The following is a 17,029-nucleotide window of genomic DNA, read 5'->3' on the forward strand; positions in this document are numbered from 1 at the left end:
CCTAATAGCATGCCACGGCCGTGACACCGCACAGTCTTAAGAAGCCGTAGGGAGGGGAGTGAGAGGCGAGGATATGCACTGCGCATGTCCATGGATCCCAGGCCCCCAGTGGGATTAAATCAGAAGACACTGCGAGGCGGGCTCTCTGCCAGCGCGGCCGCACAGGCGCAGCCAGCCTGACACCAAATGATGTCAGAAGATGGGCAGCGCTAAGTGTGCCTGGCCACGGGATAACATAACAGCGCAGGCTCCGGGACGGAATAAAACAACGCTGAGGAGCCGGTGCGCGGCGCCGGGGGGGTAGGAATGACGGCTGTGCTGCGTCACATTACGAAGGAAAGTCCCACCTCCGGGACGGTTTTACGGTTGCAGGGGACACATTTTATAAGTGTTTAGTTCTGCGTGTGCAAGGAGCATGATGAAAAGAGCCACCTTTTCCTTTTGCATCTTTTGTGCTGCACAAGCTGGCTCTTTCAGCTACAAACGCCTTGGGGGGGGGTTAAAGGTTCCCTTTCGACTTTCTCAGGCTTCGGCCTACATTGTGTTCCTCTGCTTTTCCACCTGTCCCTGGGCTCCAACACCACCAGTTGCCGTCCAGAAGTGCTGTACGCACAGTCAACAGTCCCTCCTCTGTTATTGGGGTTCAGTAACGTCAGCTGTTCCCCTGCTGTGTGTGTGGCAATCCCTCCTACCTCCTCCAACCTCCTCCTCCTCCTCCACCTGTCCCTGGGCTCCAACACCGCCAGTTGCCGTCCAGAAGTGCTGTACGCACAGTCAACAGTCCCTCCTCTGTTATTGGGGTTCAGTAACGTCAGCTGTTCCCCTGCTGTGTGTGTGGCAATCCCTCCTACCTCCTCCAACCTCCTCCTCCTCCTCCACCTGTCCCTGGGCTCCAACACCGCCAGTTGCCGTCCAGAAGTGCTGTACGCACAGTCAACAGTCCCTCCTCTGTTATTGGGGTTCAGTAACATCAGCTGTTCCCCTGCTGTGTGTGTGGCAATTCCTCCTACCTCCTCCAACCTCCTCCTCCTCCTCCACCTGTCCCTGGGCTCCAACACCGCCAGTTGCCGTCCAGAAGTGCTGTACGCACAGTCAACAGTCCCTCCTCTGTTATTGGGGTTCAGTAACGTCAGCTGTTCCCCTGCTGTGTGTGTGGCAATCCCTCCTACCTCCTCCAACCTCCTCCTCCTCCACCTGTCCCTGGGCTCCAACACCGCCAGTTGCCGTCCAGAAGTGCTGTACGCACAGTCAACAGTCCCTCCTCTGTTATTGGGGTTCAGTAACGTCAGCTGTTCCCCTGCTGTGTGTGTGGCAATCCCTCCTACCTCCTCCAACCTCCTCCTCCTCCTCCACCTGTCCCTGGGCTCCAACACCGCCAGTTGCCGTCCAGAAGTGCTGTACGCACAGTCAACAGTCCCTCCTCTGTTATTGGGGTTCAGTAACGTCAGCTGTTCCCCTGCTGTGTGTGTGGCAATCCCTCCTACCTCCTCCAACCTCCTCCTCCTCCACCTGTCCCTGGGCTCCAACACCGCCAGTTGCCGTCCAGAAGTGCTGTACGCACAGTCAACAGTCCCTCCTCTGTTATTGGGGTTCAGTAACGTCAGCTGTTCCCCTGCTGTGTGTGTGGCAATCCCTCCTACCTCCTCCAACCTCCTCCTCCTCCTCCACCTGTCCCTGGGCTCCAACACTGCCAGTTGCCGTCCAGAAGTGCTGTACGCACAGTCAACAGTCCCTCCTCTGTTATTGGGGTTCAGTAACGTCAGCTGTTCCCCTGCTGTGTGTGTGGCAATCCCTCCTACCTCCTCCAACCTCCTCCTCCTCCTCCACCTGTCCCTGGGCTCCAACACCGCCAGTTGCCGTCCAGAAGTGCTGTACGCACAGTCAACAGTCCCTCCTCTGTTATTGGGGTTCAGTAACGTCAGCTGTTCCCCTGCTGTGTGTGTGGCAATCCCTCCTACCTCCTCCAACCTCCTCCTCCTCCTCCACCTGTCCCTGGGCTCCAACACCGCCAGTTGCCGTCCAGAAGTGCTGTACGCACAGTCAACAGTCCCTCCTCTGTTATTGGGGTTCAGTAACGTCAGCTGTTCCCCTGCTGTGTGTGTGGCAATCCCTCCTACCTCCTCCAACCTCCTCCTCCTCCACCTGTCCCTGGGCTCCAACACCGCCAGTTGCCGTCCAGAAGTGCTGTACGCACAGTCAACAGTCCCTCCTCTGTTATTGGGGTTCAGTAACGTCAGCTGTTCCCCTGCTGTGTGTGTGGCAATCCCTCCTACCTCCTCCAACCTCCTCCTCCTCCTCCACCTGTCCCTGGGCTCCAACACCGCCAGTTGCCGTCCAGAAGTGCTGTACGCACAGTCAACAGTCCCTCCTCTGTTATTGGGGTTCAGTAACGTCAGCTGTTCCCCTGCTGTGTGTGTGGCAATCCCTCCTACCTCCTCCAACCTCCTCCTCCTCCACCTGTCCCTGGGCTCCAACACCGCCAGTTGCCGTCCAGAAGTGCTGTACGCACAGTCAACAGTCCCTCCTCTGTTATTGGGGTTCAGTAACGTCAGCTGTTCCCCTGCTGTGTGTGTGGCAATCACTCCTACCTCCTCCAACCTCCTCCTCCTCCTCCACCTGTCCCTGGGCTCCAACACCGCCAGTTGCCGTCCAGAAGTGCTGTACGCACAGTCAACAGTCCCTCCTCTGTTATTGGGGTTCAGTAACGTCAGCTGTTCCCCTGCTGTGTGTGTGGCAATCCCTCCTACCTCCTCCAACCTCCTCCTCCTCCTCCACCTGTCCCTGGGCTCCAACACCGCCAGTTGCCGTCCAGAAGTGCTGTACGCACAGAGCCAACAGTCCCTCCTCTGTTATTGGGGTTCAGTAACGTCAGCTGTTCCCCTGCTGTGTGTGTGGCAATCCCTCCTACCTCCTCCAACCTCCTCCTCCTCCTCCACCTGTCCCTGGGCTCCAACACCGCCAGTTGCCGTCCAGAAGTGCTGTACGCACAGTCAACAGTCCCTCCTCTGTTATTGGGGTTCAGTAACGTCAGCTGTTCCCCTGCTGTGTGTGTGGCAATCCCTCCTACCTCCTCCAACCTCCTCCTCCTCCACCTGTCCCTGGGCTCCAACACCGCCAGTTGCCGTCCAGAAGTGCTGTACGCACAGTCAACAGTCCCTCCTCTGTTATTGGGGTTCAGTAACGTCAGCTGTTCCCCTGCTGTGTGTGTGGCAATCCCTCATACCTCCTCCAACCTCCTCCTCCTCCACCTGTCCCTGGGCTCCAACACCGCCAGTTGCCGTCCAGAAGTGCTGTACGCACAGTCAACAGTCCCTCCTCTGTTATTGGGGTTCAGTAACGTCAGCTGTTCCCCTGCTGTGTGTGTGGCAATCCCTCCTACCTCCTCCAACCTCCTCCTCCTCCTCCACCTGTCCCTGGGCTCCAACAACGCCAGTTGCCGTCCAGAAGTGCTGTACGCACAGTCAACAGTCCCTCCTCTGTTATTGGGGTTCAGTAACGTCAGCTGTTCCCCTGCTGTGTGTGTGGCAATCCCTCCTACCTCCTCCAACCTCCTCCTCCTCCACCTGTCCCTGGGCTCCAACACCGCCAGTTGCCGTCCAGAAGTGCTGTACGCACAGTCAACAGTCCCTCCTCTGTTATTGGGGTTCAGTAACGTCAGCTGTTCCCCTGCTGTGTGTGTGGCAATCCCTCCTACCTCCTCCAACCTCCTCCTCCTCCTCCACCTGTCCCTGGGCTCCAACAACGCCAGTTGCCGTCCAGAAGTGCTGTACGCACAGTCAACAGTCCCTCCTCTGTTATTGGGGTTCAGTAACGTCAGCTGTTCCCCTGCTGTGTGTGTGGCAATCCCTCCTACCTCCTCCAACCTCCTCCTCCTCCTCCACCTGTCCCTGGGCTCCAACACCGCCAGTTGCCGTCCAGAAGTGCTGTACGCACAGTCAACAGTCCCTCCTCTGTTATTGGGGTTCAGTAACGTCAGCTGTTCCCCTGCTGTGTGTGTGGCAATCCCTCCTACCTCCTCCAACCTCCTCCTCCTCCTCCACCTGTCCCTGGGCTCCAACACCGCCAGTTGCCGTCCAGAAGTGCTGTACGCACAGTCAACAGTCCCTCCTCTGTTATTGGGGTTCAGTAACGTCAGCTGTTCCCCTGCTGTGTGTGTGGCAATCCCTCCTACCTCCTCCAATCTCCTCCTCCTCCACCTGTCCCTGGGCTCCAACACCGCCAGTTGCCGTCCAGAAGTGCTGTACGCACAGTCAACAGTCCCTCCTCTGTTATTGGGGTTCAGTAACGTCAGCTGTTCCCCTGCTGTGTGTGTGGCAATCCCTCCTACCTCCTCCAACCTCCTCCTCCTCCTCCACCTGTCCCTGGGCTCCAACACCGCCAGTTGCCGTCCAGAAGTGCTGTACGCACAGAGCCAAACACCTCGCCAATGTGTTAGTGGGGTTCAGCACCGCCAGCTGTTCCCCTGCTGTGTATACGGCAACGTGTACTGCGACCGCCACGCAGTCACAACAAGTTTACTTTAAGGGAACCTGTCCCCCCCCCCCCCAGGCGTTTGTTACTGAAGGAGCCACCTTGTGCAGCAGTAATGATGCAAAGGGAAAAAGTGCCTCTTTTCGTGGTGCTCCTTGCACATGCGGAACCTAACAGTTATGAAATGTGTCCCATCACAGCGTTAAACCGTCCGGTAGGTGGAACTTTCCTTTGTCGTGTGACGCAGCACAGCCATCATTTTTACCCCCTTGGCGCCGTGCGCCGCCTCCTCAGCGTTGTTTGAATCTGTCCCGGAGCCTGCGCTGTTAGGTTAGCCCTTGGCCATGCACACATTTTGCGCTGCCCGTCTTCTGACATCATTTGGTGTCAGGCTGGCTGCGCCTGTGCGGGTGCGCTGGCCGAGATCCCGCCTCACAGTGTCGTCTAATGTAATCCCACCGCGGGCCTGTGATCCGTGCCCGTGCGCAGTGCATATCCTCACCTCTCACTCCCCTCCCTACGGCTTCTTCAGACTGTGCGATGTCAGCTGGTCCCTAATAGCATGCCACGGCCGTGACACCGCACAGTCTGAAAAAGCCGTAGGGAGGGGAGTGAGAGGCGAGGATATGCACTGCGCACGGGCACGGATCACAGGCCCGCGGTGGGATTACATTAGACGACACTGCGAGGCGGGATCTCGGCCAGCGCACCCGCACAGGCGCAGCCAGCCTGACACCAAATGATGTCAGAAGACGGGCAGCGCAAAATGTGTGCATGGCCAAGGGCTAACCTAACAGCGCAGGCTCCGGGACAGATTCAAACAACGCTGAGGAGGCGGCGCACGGCGCCAAGGGGGTAAAAATGATGGCTGTGCTGCGTCACACGACAAAGGAAAGTTCCACCTACCGGACGGTTTAACGCTGTGAGGGGACACATTTCATAACTGTTAGGTTCCGCATGTGCAAGGACCATAATTAAAAGAGCTAAGTTTACCTTTTCCAGCATTAGTGCTGTACACAATGGCTCTTTCAGCTACAAACGCCTGGGGGGGGGGGGGGTTAAAGGTTTCCTTTCAACTTGCTCGAGTGCAGGCTTCGGCCTACACTCCGCTCCCCCTGCTCCTCCTGCTGACCCTGGGCTCTAACACCGCCAGTTGGGGCCCGGTACTGCTAGCTGCACAGAGAAAAACACCAGCCAATGTGTCAGTGGGGTTCAGCACCGCCAGCTGTTCCCCTGCTGTGCAGCCGGCATCGTGTCCTGCAAAAGCCACGCAGACACAAGAACTGAAATTGAAGGGAACCTGTCCCCCCTCCCCCAGGCGTTTTTACGTTATCCAGCCACCTTGTACAGCGGTAATGCTGCATGTGTGCAAGGTGGCTCAGAAACGTATTCTCCTCGCACATGTGGAACTGAAAACACGTCTGCAATGTGTCCTCTGTGTGACCATTTAACCGTCCCGGTGGTGTGACTTTCCTTTGTAATGACACGCTGCAACCCCCTTGGTAGCGCTGCCCGTCTTCTGGCATCATTGTTTGGCTGGCTGCGCCTCTGCGGCCGCCCTGACCCACACAACGCCCCTCGGTGTCTTATTTATTGGGACTGCGAGGGTGTGATTGATGGGCAGGATCAGTGCATCAGTTCGCCTGTCCCTCCTCTCCTTCCGCCTTCTTCGGACTGTGCGGCTTCATGGCCGTGGCATGCGATAAGGGATCAGATGACGCCGCACAGTCTGAAGCGGGTGTAAGGACCCGAGTGTGAGAGGCCAACATATGTGCTGCGCCAGGCCCTGAATCCCAGCCCCGCAGTGTTTTTACAATGTTAAGACACTGCGGGGCTGGGATTCATGGTCATCGCGAACCGCACCGGCCGACATTAAATGATGTCAGAAGATGGGCAGCGCTAACAGCGCTAGGCCAGGGGATAACACGACAGCGCAGACTCCTGTACAGCAAATAACAACGCTCAGGAGGCTGCACCCAGCACCAAGGTGGGATTCTTGACATCTGTGCTGCGTCTCATTACAAAGGGAACTCGCGCCTCCAACACAGTTTGACTGTATAAAGGGCTAAATGTTATACGTGTTTCATTCAGCGTGTGCAAGGAGCGAAATTAAAAGAGCAACCTTTGACTTGTGCAGCACTACTGCTGCATAAGCTGTGGCTCTTCTACTTTCTAACCCCTGAGGGGGGGTTAAAGGTTACCTTTGAAATTGGTTCAAGTAGGCTTCGGCCTACACTCTGCTCCCCCTGCAGAGCCCGAGCTCCAACACCGCTAGTTGCTGTCCGGAAGTGCTGGCTGCACAGAGCCAAACACCTCGCCAATGTGTCAGTGGGGTCCAGCACCGCCAGCTGTTCCCCTGCTGTGTAGCCGGCAACGTGTCCTGCGACCGCCACGCAGACACAACAGACCCAAAGCTGCCGCCAGTGCAGGCTTCGGCCTACACTCCCCTCCCCCTGCTCCTCCTCCTCCTGCTGACCCTGGGCTCTAACACCGCCAGTTGGGGCCCAGATGTGCTAGCTGCACAGAGAAAAACACCAGCCAATGTGTCAGTGGGGTCCAGCACCGCCAGCTGTTCCCCTGCTGTGCAGCCGGCAACGTGTCCTGCAAAAGCCACGCAGACACAAGAACTGAAATTGAAGGGAACCTGTCCCCCCTCCCCCAGGCGTTTTTACGTTATCCAGCCACCTTGTACAGCGGTAATGCTGCATGTGTGCAAGGTGGCTCAGAAACGTATTCTCCTCGCACATGTGGAACTGAAAACACGTCTGCAATGTGTCCTCTGTGTGACCATTTAACCGTCCCGGTGGTGTGACTTTCCTTTGTAATGACACGCTGCAACCCCCTTGGTAGCGCTGCCCGTCTTCTGGCATCATTGTTTGGCTGGCTGCGCCTCTGCGGCCGCCCTGACCCACACAACGCCCCTCGGTGTCTTATTTATTGGGACTGCGAGGGTGTGATTGATGGGCAGGATCAGTGCATCAGTTCGCCTGTCCCTCCTCTCCTTCCGCCTTCTTCGGACTGTGCGGCTTCATGGCCGTGGCATGCGATAAGGGATCAGATGACGCCGCACAGTCTGAAGCGGGTGTAAGGACCCGAGTGTGAGAGGCCAACATATGTGCTGCGCCAGGCCCTGAATCCCAGCCCCGCAGTGTTTTTACAATGTTAAGACACTGCGGGGCTGGGATTCATGGTCATCGCGAACCGCACCGGCCGACATTAAATGATGTCAGAAGATGGGCAGCGCTAACAGCGCTAGGCCAGGGGATAACACGACAGCGCAGACTCCTGTACAGCAAATAACAACGCTCAGGAGGCTGCACCCAGCACCAAGGTGGGATTCTTGACATCTGTGCTGCGTCTCATTACAAAGGGAACTCGCGCCTCCAACACAGTTTGACTGTATAAAGGGCTAAATGTTATACGTGTTTCATTCAGCGTGTGCAAGGAGCGAAATTAAAAGAGCAACCTTTGACTTGTGCAGCACTACTGCTGCATAAGCTGTGGCTCTTCTACTTTCTAACCCCTGAGGGGGGGTTAAAGGTTACCTTTGAAATTGGTTCAAGTAGGCTTCGGCCTACACTCTGCTCCCCCTGCAGAGCCCGGGCTCCAACACCGCTAGTTGCTGTCCGGAAGTGCTGGCTGCACAGAGCCAAACACCTCGCCAATGTGTCAGTGGGGTCCAGCACCGCCAGCTGTTCCCCTGCTGTGTAGCCGGCAACGTGTCCTGCGACCGCCACGCAGACACAACAGACCCAAAGCTGCCGCCAGTGCAGGCTTCGGCCTACACTCCCCTCCCCCTGCTCCTGCTCCTCCTCCTCCTGCTGACCCTGGGCTCTAACAAACCGCCAGTTGGGGCCCAGATGTGCTAGCTGCACAGAGAAAAACACCAGCCAATGTGTCAGTGGGGTCCAGCACCGCCAGCTGTTCCCCTGCTGTGCAGCCGGCAACGTGTCCTGCAAAAGCCACGCAGACACAAGAACTGAAATTGAAGGGAACCTGTCCCCCCTCCCCCAGGCGTTTTTACGTTATCCAGCCACCTTGTACAGCGGTAATGCTGCATGTGTGCAAGGTGGCTCAGAAACGTATTCTCCTCGCACATGTGGAACTGAAAACACGTCTGCAATGTGTCCTCTGTGTGACCATTTAACCGTCCCGGTGGTGTGACTTTCCTTTGTAATGACACGCTGCAACCCCCTTGGTAGCGCTGCCCGTCTTCTGGCATCATTGTTTGGCTGGCTGCGCCTCTGCGGCCGCCCTGACCCACACAACGCCCCTCGGTGTCTTATTTATTGGGACTGCGAGGGTGTGATTGATGGGCAGGATCAGTGCATCAGTTCGCCTGTCCCTCCTCTCCTTCCGCCTTCTTCGGACTGTGCGGCTTCATGGCCGTGGCATGCGATAAGGGATCAGATGACGCCGCACAGTCTGAAGCGGGTGTAAGGACCCGAGTGTGAGAGGCCAACATATGTGCTGCGCCAGGCCCTGAATCCCAGCCCCGCAGTGTTTTTACAATGTTAAGACACTGCGGGGCTGGGATTCATGGTCATCGCGAACCGCACCGGCCGACATTAAATGATGTCAGAAGATGGGCAGCGCTAACAGCGCTAGGCCAGGGGATAACACGACAGCGCAGACTCCTGTACAGCAAATAACAACGCTCAGGAGGCTGCACCCAGCACCAAGGTGGGATTCTTGACATCTGTGCTGCGTCTCATTACAAAGGGAACTCGCGCCTCCAACACAGTTTGACTGTATAAAGGGCTAAATGTTATACGTGTTTCATTCAGCGTGTGCAAGGAGCGAAATTAAAAGAGCAACCTTTGACTTGTGCAGCACTACTGCTGCATAAGCTGTGGCTCTTCTACTTTCTAACCCCTGAGGGGGGGTTAAAGGTTACCTTTGAAATTGGTTCAAGTAGGCTTCGGCCTACACTCTGCTCCCCCTGCAGAGCCCGGGCTCCAACACCACTAGTTGCTGTCCGGAAGTGCTGGCTGCACAGAGCCAAACACCTCGCCAATGTGTCAGTGGGGTCCAGCACCGCCAGCTGTTCCCCTGCTGTGTAGCCGGCAACGTGTCCTGCGACCGCCACGCAGACACAACAGACCCAAAGCTGCCGCCAGTGCAGGCTTCGGCCTACACTCCCCTCCCCCTGCTCCTGCTCCTCCTCCTCCTGCTGACCCTGGGCTCTAACAAACCGCCAGTTGGGGCCCAGATGTGCTAGCTGCACAGAGAAAAACACCAGCCAATGTGTCAGTGGGGTCCAGCACCGCCAGCTGTTCCCCTGCTGTGCAGCCGGCAACGTGTCCTGCAAAAGCCACGCAGACACTTGCTCTTGGACCTTCTGCTCCCCATCCTGGTTCCAGTACCGTCAGCTGGTTCCGGGCAGAGCCTTTGGCTTAGGTGCCTCCCTTTGGTATCCGAGTTCCACCAACGTCAGGTGGTCCTTGGTAGTGCTTTCAGGCACGGGTACCTCCTGCTTAGTAACCGGGTTCCAGTAACGTCAGCTGGTCCTCGGTAGTTCCATTGGCTCTTGGACCTTCGGCTACCCATCCGGGTTCCAGCACCGTCAGCTGGTTCTCGGCAGTGTCTTTTGCTCTTGTACCTTCTGCTCCCCATCCTGGTTCCAGTACCGTCAGCTGGTTCCGGGCAGAGCCTTTGGCTTAGGTGCCTCCCTCTGGGTATCTGAGTTCCACCAACGTCAGGTGGTCCTTGGTAGTGCTTTCAGCACAGGTACCTCCTGCTTAGTAACCGGGTTCCAGTAACGTCAGCTGGTCCTCGGTCGTTCCATTGGCTCTTGGACCTTCGGGTAGCCATCCGAGTTCCAGTTCCATCAGCTGGTTCTCGGCATTTTCTCAGCCTTCTTGTACCTTCTGCTACATTTCCAAGTTCAAGAGACTAAACACGATGACCCGGAAGACCACCCCTAAGATGACGACGACACCAGAGACGACAACCACCGTGATGACGACGACCCTGGAGACGATGACCCTGAAGACCACCCCGATGACGACAACCCCGGAGACCACCCCGATGACGACGACCCCGGAGACGACGACCCTGGAGACGACGACGACCTGGAAGACCGAGAAGCAGAAGAACAAGAGGCTGCAGAACAAAGAGCAGAAGGACATTAAGCATAACACAAAATATCAGAGCAAAAAATATTATGTAAATTATAAGCAGAAGAAGACTAAGCAGTGTATGGGGGTGAGTCCGTTCCTCCTCGTGGTGCCCCTGGATAAAGCCTGATGCTGCAGGCCAAACTGAACGCGGACAAATGTAACTGTTTTGTGACAGGCAGAACGGAAGGTGTAATCTTCAAACTTTTATAGATAACAACTACGGGAATGCCTGTCACAAATAAGAATATGATGAAGAAGTAGAATATGATGAAGATAATAGTAAACTAAAAACAATATGAACAATGTAACCCAAAAAATAATAGGTAGAAGATGAAGAAGAAGATGAATAAGGTGAAGAAGTTGATGTCAAAGAAGCTGATGATGAGGATAATTAAGAAGAAAGCGTGGGAGAAGTAAAAAAAAAGGTGAAGGGCGTGGAAGCAGTGAAACATCAATATCTGACATTAAAAAAAAAATTAACATAGTCAAATTCTTTCTAACGCCGAACGTCATAAAAAAAAACGCAAAATCCTGCTATTCTATTACATTGGGCTAAACCTCTGTGCCTTTAATATCTCCGCCACGTCCCCCAATACATCCTACATTATTCTTAGTTGTTTTCCTTCATGTAGAATGAACCTACAAGTGTATAAAGGGTTTATTTTAATTCCGATATTTTCGTCCCATTGACTTGCATTGGGATCGGGTATCGGTATCGGATTAGATCCGATACTTTGACGGTATCGGCCGATACTTTCCGATACCGATACTTTCCGATATCGGAAGGTATCGCTCAACACTAATCCTCACCCACCCCTTGTAGATTGTGAGCCCTCGTGGGCAGAGTCCTCTCTCCTCCTGTACCAGTCGTGACTTGTACTGTTTAAGATTATTGTACTTGTTTTATTATTATGTATACCCCTCCTCACATGTAAAGCACCATGGAATAAATGGCGCTATAATAATAAATAATAATAGTAATAAGTCATACTGAGGGGAATATTACTATAGGTAAATAAAGGCTTATGTATGACATCTAGACTGCAACTGATTTACGTTCAGGATAAATATTTCTAAATTAGAACAGCTCACTGTGAAGCCAATTATGAGTATATAATTACCTTCTTAAATTATAATAAAATCAATAACTTATGCAACAATATTGGAGAGCGAAGGAGAAGAAGACATTACGACTAATGCTGGATAAAGCTGTGGGGTCATACATCATTTTAATGTATTTTGGGGTTTTCAGACTTTTCCTTGATAATAGATGATGGGAAAGATGAATTGTTTTGTTGGTATATAACATACCGTGGAAGATAAGCTGCTGCCAGAAGGTTCTAGTAGTGGCTTATTCCACTCTCCACTTTCTCCCTTGCGAGAAAAAGTTTTATTGTTCTCTGAAGCTAGTTTAAAGGGTATCTCTACTGTTAAATAACTTTTCAGAAAAAGCTGTCATGTGTCTGTATGTACAGTAAGATGCTAGCAGGTGCGTAGGATGCAGTGACACACAGGAGGCAGAGCAAGGGTTAACAGTTTTTATATCTAGGAACAGTAATGGTACAAGCAGGGGGGTAAAGGATGTGTCGGCAGTCTGGCTAGCTGGGGGTATAGGCACGGCTAGCAGGTGTGGGTCTGTGGAGAGGGACGTAGGCTACTTTCACACTAGCGTCGTGCACTGCACGTCGCAATGCGACGTTGCAGAACACCGACGCATACTTTGCAAGCGCCGCACAACGGGGGCAGCGGATTCTGTTTTTCAACGCATCCGCTGCCCCATTGTGAGGTGCGGGGAGGAGGGAGCGGAAAAGACGGGAACGACGCACCAAAAAACGTTACAAGCAACGTTTTTTGGTGGCGACGGTCCGACGCAACACGACGCAACCGTCGCACGACGGTTGCGACGTGTGTCAAAGCGTCGCACTGCGTCGCTATTGCAAGTTAATGGAGTAAAAACGCATCCTGCAAGCACTTTTACAGGATGTGTTTTTTCTCCAAAACGACGCATAGCGACGTGCAGTGCACGATGCTAGTGTGAAAGTAGCCTAAGCCATCTCACTACTCACAAGCTAATTCCCCGCCAAGTGTCCTGTCTTCCCACTCAAACTGATATATATGTTGGACCTCCCCCATCAGTCAGGTGCCCTGAACTGCTCCGGTCAGCAATCTCTTCCCCCCTGAAACACTGGGGACAGTGTTATGGACCTGGTGGTTAGGAGCACCCGGAATGACCTGATGAGTAAACTAGTAATCGGAACAAGCTCTGGGAAAGTGGGAACTCTGCTGACCGCAAACTCTACTCCTATCACACACACTAGAAATAGCCGTGGAGCGTACCTAACTCTCCCTAGACGCCTCTACACAGCCTAAGAGCTAACTACCCCTAAAGATAGAAATAGAGCCTAACCTTGCCTCAGAGAAATTCCCCAAAGGTAAAGGCAGCCCCCCACATATATTGACTGTGAGTTAAGAGGAAAGTCACAAACACAGGAATGAAACAGGTTTTAGCAAATGAGGCCAGACTTCACTAAACAGTCAGAGGATAGAAAAGGAAACTTATGCGGTCAGCACAAAAGACTACAAAAAACCACGCAGAGTAAGCAAAAAGACTCCCCACACCGACTCACGGTGTGGAGGTGCCACTCTGCACCCCAGAGCTTCCAGCTAGCAAGGGAATATCATGATAGCAAGCTGGACTAGAAATTAGCAGTACTAAGAAATATATTCAGAAAGCAGTAACAACAAATGAACTAGCAAAGACTTAGCTTCTGCTGGAGTAGACAGGTCTTCAGAGAAGTCCAAGAGAGATCTGAACCAATACTGATACATTGGCAGCTGGCATGAAGTAACGATCTGAGTAGAGTTAAATAGGGAAGCCAGCCTAACAGTAAACGAGGTCAGCTGAGAAAGCAAACCTCAGAGACCAGCAGTTCCGCTCAAAGCCACCAGAGGGAGTCCAAGAGCAGAACTAACCAAAGTACCATTCATGACCACAGGAGGGAGTCTGAGAACGGAATTCACAACAGGACAGCCCCAGCACAGACACGCAAGAGGGACCATTAGCTTCTTCTCCCTATATGAACATGAGAAATAATACTAATTATGGTCATTATATAGCTTTTATTTTTCACCCGTTTTCATCTCTATGGGCTTTTGGTGGAAACTAGTTGCTATTATGTCTCCTTATATATTAAACCCAAAGAGAAAGGAATTGCTGCTCCTTTTCGCATTGGCAGCAAGTAGAAATAAGCAGCAAGCAGAGCCAATAAGAAATTAAATAGCAACATTAAGCAGTGTAGCTGTGAATCAGCACTAGGGTAAGCTGGTCAGAATCTGCACAATATGTTTTGCAGCCTGCTCTGCTCCTCTACCCTCCTCCTCGCTCCCCTCTCCATAGGGTTTAATGTAAGTACAATCTGACAATAACATGCTGGCAGTGCATCTTGTCTTGACAAAGATGTGTTTGAGCTGTTTTTCCAGAGTAAATGATGAGTTCCGGAGGCAGAAGTAAAGGGAAGAGGTAGCTCCTAGGTCAGGTGTTTGGAACCTCAGTCCCGTGGGCCTTTTCCGACCCACAATTACTGTTTCTCTGGCACCCAGGCAAATTTCTGGGGGCCACAGTGCTTTGGCCGGCAGTTGTGTCTTGATGGCCACCAACCTTTTCATTTCTTCTTGTTCTGTGAGCATGCGCACATAGTGTTCACTAGTGAACACTGAGGCCTATGCAATCAAAGATTAGATCCTGATACTATTGTCAGCGTCAAGACTTACATTGTGGGTGGAGATAGAACACAATTTTTACGGCCCCTGTAGGATGGTTAAAATGTCCATATGGCCCTTGGCAGAAAAATGTTCCCCACCCTTGTCCTTGGTGGAGAAAGAAGCATATTCCTCTTATACTATGTATTATAAAGTTTTTTGTATCTCCTTGTACTGTTGATATATGCAAACTTTATTGAAAGTCCAGTGACCATTTAAATTGTAACACGCATTGCCTTACTCAATTTATATATTTGTACTTTCAAGCCTATTTTTATCTCTCTACAAGATCAAATACATTCAATTATTTTGGGCAAAATAGTTACCATATATTACATTATATGTCATCAACTACCCCCAAAATAAATGAAACATTGTAAAGATTATACTGCCATGACCGATCACTGACATAGAATTATCTTGGCTCTTGTCTTAGCACTTTTTGGCCAACACATCGGATTGGAATTAACCATAAAAAATAAATTGATTTTCAATGAATGGGAATGACATCACTGATTGATGTTATGAATGCCACTATGACCTGTATATCCTGTCAGTCAAATGTCAGCACCTGCTAATGTCAGATAAAGGACAAAATCTGCTGCCTTGATAAATACTGGTATTATACTGCTGAACTTCTGACCTTAACAGAGATGGACACAACAATGCGAAGACAAAGAATATTCCACCTGGGAGTGTTCTCCTGAAGATGCTCTTATCACTTACAAATAGGACAGCTAAGACAGTGACTGGTTTTGCACCTATTTCTAATTTGATCATGTCATAAGAATGCAGAAATATGCCCACAAATAATGCTTTGGGGATACATATTTAAAAAAGCATCATAGGAGAGAACTTCAGTAATTATTTAAACCCTTATTCTGAAGTTCCTGCTCCTACTATCAATCTCAGCCCAAGTCAAGATCAAATAGTCTACTGACCTCTTGGTACTTTATTAATGTTCTTCCATTCAGCAGGTTCTCACTGCTCAGGCAAAATGAAGAGAAAGCCAATAATTTACAAGAGTGTCCACCGCCATGCAAAAAGGAGTCCTAAATCTGTAGGCCAGTTCTAGTAAGTTTGAGTAATGCTAATAGAAGCAGAAGGTCTTGAACTATGGCATTAGGTCAGTTTCACACATTCCACATTCATGGACTTTGCTCAAATCAGAATACCCATCAGTTAGTTCAGATCAGGAGAACAAGCGGACGATTTGGATATTCTGATCTAAGCACGATTCTACTGTGACTAGATCTCAACGAGCTGAGTTTTCAATGCAGTCACAAGTAGCTCTTATATCATGTTAGTTTAGCATGTGCTTCATTTATAGAGGGAGCACTTCAAGTCTCCAAATTAGTTAATAATGTGGTTGGTGTATTTATTTGGAAAAGGCATATCAGTATGATTGAATATTCCCAAAATGAGCCTTTTATGAGTCCAGATATCTCAGTACTTAGCTGGACTCCTAAATATTCAGCTTATACTAAAACAAATAGTGCTGCTATTTCAACAGACTTTCAAAATAAATTCACCAGCCTCTTCAGGTGTAAGAGTCTATTTAATAATTTATGTTATTTATTGTTATAGCTTGTGAAATATCCACTTTAACGTTTTATTTTAGTATGTCTCACTGATTGTGAGTAATTAGAAGTCATTGTTTTCACTGGCTGATAATCTAAACTATTTCATAATCTAGCTTTTGAATATTATAGGACCAGATAGAGAGTACTGTACTGTATGAAATTCGAAATTCGGTTTACGACGACGCGTAAGAACGGATCAACGTCGTAAGTCGAGGACTACCTGTAAATAGCACAATGTATGGGATTCTCTTTGGCTACTTCTCTCACATATGATGTGCAAGATCCCATATTTCCATTCTGCCAAATACTCCCTCATGTTTATTTGTCTATTGATTCACTCGTTTAACCAGAAAGTCAATCACACACTTGTTCATCAATGCTTTCAAGTACATTCTGGCAGGGTCATCATTGGGGTCTGGAAAACTGGGCAATTTCCCAGGGTACCCTTATTAAAAAGTCCCCTAGCCTTTAAAAGCAAGAAACTGCACATTATCAGAACCTTTTTTTGAGGTCATAGATGTAGACAGACCATTGGTGACCCCATGGTCATATGACCAAAGATCCTTCACCCTGCAGAAATATAAAGGGGAAAAATAGGAGAGAAGCTGTTATATTCTCTACATTGTCTTTTTATAACATGCAATATGTGTGCGTACGTGTAAAATGCAGTAAATTTGTAACATGTATGTGTAACATCCAGTGTGTGTGTGCTTAACATGAGGTATGTGTAACATCTAGTGTGTGTATGTAATATGCAGTTTATGGTTTACATGCAGTGTAAGTGTGTGTGTAATATGCAGTATGTCGATGTAACATGTAATGTGTGTGTAGCATGCAGAATGTGTGTAACATGCAGAGTGTGTATAGAATGCAGAATGTGTATAGCATGCAGAATGTGTGTAACATGCAGTGTTTATTGCACAAACTTCCCAATGATCACAATATTTTTTTTAAAAAACTAGAAAAGCTCAAAATTCACTGTTCCACATTATTATGCAAAACAGAGTTTTCAAACCCTATTTAGGTTGTAAAGAGCGCAAATTGCGATTTGTTGAATTTGCAGCATTAAGAGGTCACATATACTGAAATCAAAAT

At 50.8% G+C, this 17,029-nt stretch overlaps 1 long non-coding RNA gene across 1 annotated transcript in view; it reads right to left on the minus strand.

Annotated features, from left to right (window-relative positions):
- The window catches only part of LOC143782319 (uncharacterized), a 132,068-nt gene extending 116,719 nt beyond the window's left edge, over positions 1–15,349 (minus strand). The window contains exon 1 of the long non-coding RNA XR_013216936.1: positions 15,293–15,349. This is a non-coding gene — a long non-coding RNA (uncharacterized LOC143782319). The remainder of the gene's footprint in view (positions 1–15,292) is intronic.
- Between the last annotated feature and the right edge of the window lie 1,680 nt (positions 15,350–17,029).

The sequence above is a fragment of the Ranitomeya variabilis genome, chromosome 1 (genome assembly GCF_051348905.1).
Source record: "Ranitomeya variabilis isolate aRanVar5 chromosome 1, aRanVar5.hap1, whole genome shotgun sequence".
NCBI classification, from domain to species: Eukaryota; Metazoa; Chordata; class Amphibia; order Anura; family Dendrobatidae; genus Ranitomeya; species Ranitomeya variabilis.